The sequence below is a fragment of the Montipora capricornis genome, chromosome 12 (assembly GCF_036669925.1).
Source record: "Montipora capricornis isolate CH-2021 chromosome 12, ASM3666992v2, whole genome shotgun sequence".
In the NCBI taxonomy this organism is placed as follows: Eukaryota; Metazoa; Cnidaria; class Anthozoa; order Scleractinia; family Acroporidae; genus Montipora; species Montipora capricornis.
Window position 1 is genome coordinate 37,732,438 of NC_090894.1, and position 5,000 is coordinate 37,737,437.

Here is a 5,000-nt window from a genome sequence, read left to right on the forward strand (position 1 = left end):
TTGAATATCCTGGCATTGGGGTGATGTGATTCCAGTAAAACAAAAATTCCTTTCTCAAACTGTCCGCCATGTTGTCCATGCCATGTGTCGTCCATACACCTTTACTTACCTGCGATGGCTTAGTAACCAAACCCTCAGGAAAACTTTACAAACCGGAGGCAAGAAGCGTTCGGTAGTGTTACACAATGAAAGAAACCGTAGGCTGCTCATTTCCCGAAACAGCGGCTGGTAATAGAGTCTAAGAAAACCACTGATAGACCAAGTTTCACGGTGTTAACTGCGACTAATTCCAGCGGGAAAATTTCAACCATTGTTAATGCATGTAGATGGTTATGAACTCAACACGTCTCTTTGTTTCATTTTTGGCCTTGACGGTGCACAAAACAAACCCTTTTTCGAGAATACAACCAATCAAATCTTTCGATTAAATTCTGCGTAATTAATTTGCGAATGGCCGTTTTTATGCCTGAGACGTTAAAGTCGTCAAGACGCATTTGACGTCTGAGACGTTAAAGCCGTCTGGCATAAAAACGGGACGCATAAAAGTAGACAAACTAACGGACAAAAACAAGATTTTGCTAAAAAAATGACTAGGTTCTATTATCGGAAGACACTGGGCACGAGCAAACTCGGCACCAAATAAACGTTAACACACGAATATATGAGCAAATAAACGTGGCGGAATTGCAGCTTCTCAAATTTATGTCTCGACGTCGCCTGGAAGGACAGATGCAAATATTTTTTTGTGACAGAAATCAGTCTAGAAATCAGCATTTTCTGGCGATGGACGAGGAATTAGATTTAGCCTCGGTGCATGGCTTGTTTGTCTTGTCGACCAAGAGAGCAAGGAAGGAAGGAAGTGCAGATTAACAAAGGACTCACGGCTAAATGCGTCCAAGTTAGGGCGCCCGTTTTTATACTAGGCGCATTTAACGTCTGAGACGTTAAAGTCGTCTGTTAAGTGCGTCTAAACGACGCACTTAAAACAAGACGTTAAAGTCGTCAGACGTTAATGCGTTTGTCTTATTTCTCGTTTTTATACTAGACGTTAAAGTCGTCTTGAGACGACTTTAACGTCTCAGACGACTTTAACGTCTCTAGCATAAAAACGGCCAATCCGTGCCAAGCGAAAGTAATAAATTGTGCACTGTCACAGTCAATTCAACATCGATTGCGACAACGTTGTTGTCGTTTTTGAAGGTTGTAAGATTCATAACTAGTCCCTCCATTAATGTTTCAACCAAACGCCATGTGCACTTGTTCTGGAAAACTGCAGGAAAACGATCAGGTAAACAAGGCATTTACTAGCGTTACACAATGCAGGAAAACCACTGGTGAACATTATGTTTTCATGGCGTTAATCGTGACAAATTACCACTGGAAAATTACATGAAAACACCATGTTCAATCGTCGCGGAAAACTGAAGGAAAACGATCAAGAAAACAAGCCGTTTACCAGCCTCATACAGTGAAAGAAAACCGCTTGTGAACATCATGTTTTCATGGTGTTCACCGTGACTAATTACTGATGGAAAATCGTAGGAAAATGCCGTGTTCACTCCGTGAGGAAAACTACAGAAAAACACTCCGGCAAACAAGCTATTCAACGGGCTTTTCCTCGTGCAGGAAAACGCGGGATAAACTGAATGTTTTCCTTACGTTCACAGATAGTGAAAATTAAATTCACCGTTCATTTTCTGAAATGGTAAAATGGAAGGTTAACTTCAGATTTTCTTAGAGTTCACTATTTGGTAAAACTATTGGTGAATGAGGCTTTTTTTGCCGTGCGACTACATGCATGGTGTTCTCCTGGGGGTTCAAAAGTTGTTGCTCAAGTTATGGTTTAATTTGTCATTTTTGGGAAAAGCGTATAGTATCAGCCATGTATCCGAGACTTTGGACGAACGTCTTCAGCACATTACGACCGACCCTTGAAATCAGCAGACTGATCCCTCGTTCCATTACCGAACACTTGCTTATTGGAAAGCAAATGAACTGTGATCATTCCTCTTATACTATGGAATTCCATCACTCTACTTGCTTTTGCCAGATGCCTACTTCAATCACTATGTTCTTTTTGTCCATGCTATTTATCTGCTTTTAAAAGGCGAGATCAAACAGTGGCACCTTTGCGAAGCAGAGAATTTGCTCAACCACTTGTGCGCTTTATTTCCTTCTCTTTACAAGGAGAGATTTAGACCAGTGGCAAGATCCAGGGGTACAAAGGCGTAACATAGGCTAAAATAAGGAAATTTTTGATGTGAAATAGTCTCTTTTACTGTCAGGAATGCTCAGGATATAATTTCAATTTTTTTTAGTGAAAAATATTGAGAAAAAATCAAATTATATATAGTACCCATAATGCACTTTGGGCGTGGTCGTTTTCCATTTTTGGTTTATAACGTCATTTTAAGTGTCAAATTATACAATAATCATCTTGAAACATATTAAAAGTTACTAAAACACTGCAGCACAAATAAAATAACACTGCAAGTACTAAAAAAACAGACATGATTTCCTCATGCTGAGCAGGCGAGAGTTTGTACAATTCTTTTCTTTGTCTTCTGATCAGCACAAGCTCGCCACAGATAGCTCGTACTGTGTTTGCGTGCACTATGGCCTTCTTTTTGTCTAATTTATAAGTCATGTCTATAATGTTGTCTCTAAGGAAAAAGCTGCCTTTAAGAACAAGTGTTCCCTTCTGATAAGCAGCACCATAGTCGTCAATGGTATGATGCTCTAAGGACACTGCTCCAGAACTGGTTACTTTTAGAAGGTAGTAGTCATAGTATGCGTCATCAGCCGCTGCAATCGCTACAATGCTTCCTGCCTCCACCAAATCAGTTATGCCATTCACCTGGTCAGCATCAGCAGCATCTTGATTCTGCCTTGTCACAGCAACCTGGCCATCGCGAGTTATCTCTGTCTCCTGCCACTTGTCGACATATGCAGAGTTGACACAGGCTTCACTGTTGGCCAGTTTACATTGATCGCATACACAGCTGCGGAGTCTCGTGAAAACTTTGCACTGTGTTGGCGTTGTTTGGACTGAGTGGATCTTTCTTATGCCTTTGATAGCTTGAAGGGAACGCCCCTGTCTTTTCCTTGGAACTGAACCTTCTCCATCTGTTGGGATGTAAATGTAGACACGCTTCTTTAGGGCAATTCCTCCAGAGCTTGATGTGGGCAGCTGGAAATTCTCAGACAAATAGTTGTACAAATCTTTGGCATTACAAATGGTAACCTTTCTCTGAAGTACAGCAAGAGTGGCTCGCTGCTTTACATTAGCACCGGCTGCATCTTGCTCTCCCTTAGCATGAGATGTTTCAAAAAAGTGGCGGTCGATGTGGCATCTGAAATCGGCGAGACAGCAAGAAAGGTCGCCAAAGGTGTGCTTAGACTTGTATTGTCCAGCACAGCCATCAGTGAATTCATGGATGTTCTCCACAGTTAAATGATTTTCTTCTCTGAGGTAGTGTAGAATGAGGTCTTGTACATGGTGAACAAAATGGTAGTCTTGTGTGTTGTCATCCAATAAGGCAAAAATGTGTTCCTTGATGATGGAGGGGTTTTCCTCAGAACTCTCCTTTCCATCGGTTTGGAGATTTGCATGACTGTAGAGAGTGGTAACATAAATGGAAACTTTGTTGGGGTGGAAATACTGTGACTGGATTTCATCTTGTGAACGGCATGTATAGTTTTTAGGGGGAGACTGCATAAAAGGTTATCAAATTCATCTTTTTGCCACTCAGCCATGAAAGAATGGTAGGTGTATTCATCGAGCAGTTCCAAAAAGTACTTAAACATTTCATTCACTGGTGTTTCCTTGTTTATCAGTGCAGTTTTTCTTCGTTCTTCTCCATTCTTGTCCTGTACAGTCACTTAATCATATCTCTTCCACTTCACCACAACATCTCTTGATTCTTCATCCCTTGATAATTTTAGCTTCTTAACGCCACAATCATCACACTTTCGCATTATGCACTCCAGACGATGGTGGGCAGCCACTTTTTCTTTTTCACAGAGGGTTGAGTCAACAACTTCATTCTAAAAATTGAAATGAGGAACTTGTTCTTCGTTACTACGTTCTGGGAACTTCCGAAACTTCATACAGCTATCAAATAACATTTTACATTCGACATGCTTCCTGCATAGACATGACTGTCTGTCTCTTTCACAGGCCCCTTTCACGAAAAATGGCTTCATTTCTTCAAATTTCCGTTGTTTAATTTTTATTTCTGGATGAAGTTGCTGAAATTCCTGGAAACACTCTGTTTGGGTCTTTTCAAGAACGTGTTTTGCATGCTCCACATATTCTCCTTTCCTCACCCGCTGGCGCATCTTATCTTTCTTAGACCCTGTTGGACGGCTGGCTTGATGAGTCCAGTAGTCGTAAATCAGCCTTTTTTCCTCGTCTTTAACTGCATCCATCCTGACTTTCCTTTTTGTCACGATCCAACAAGCCTCGTCTCCCTTTAAAACTTTGTCTCTTTTAGAAATTCCCTTTGACACCTGCTGCCGTTTTATTCCAACCAGCTTTGAAACTCTGCTTTGTTGGCGATTTTTCTTAACAGAGGCCCCAAATGCCAGAGAACATGCCACACCATATGCAGCTCTTTGGTGGGTTGATTTGGCTCCTTTAACCTTTGCCAGCCCATCTGCTAAGTCTGTCACTATACTCTTCATGGCCTCTGTATCCCGCTTGTCCACAGATGACTGAAGAAAACCTTGTTTTTCTAAAAGTCTTCTTGTGCTCGGACTGTTTGCCAAAGTTTGGACTACCTCTGCTTTTTTCCGGGGTGATTTCGGTAACGTGGGGGTGACCTTGTCCCTAGCCCTTTTCTTAGACATTCGTGAAGGAAATGCCGATGGAGTTGCATATCATTGGCAAGTTTTCTTTTCTCCCGAAATTTGCGAACTCACTCTTTTGTTTGCCTTCTTTTATGTTCTTTTCTCTGTTCCTCTCTTTCCTCTTCTCTTTTTCTTTCAATTTTCTTAGC

General features: G+C 41.3%; 2 pseudogenes; one reads left to right on the forward strand and one right to left on the reverse strand.

The window, feature by feature from the left end:
- Positions 1-321, forward strand: part of LOC138026362 (uncharacterized) — a 9,860-nt pseudogene extending 9,539 nt beyond the window's left edge.
- Positions 322-2,402: 2,081 nt separating this feature from the next.
- LOC138027113 (uncharacterized) overlaps positions 2,403-5,000 on the reverse strand; it is a 3,479-nt pseudogene continuing 881 nt past the window's right edge.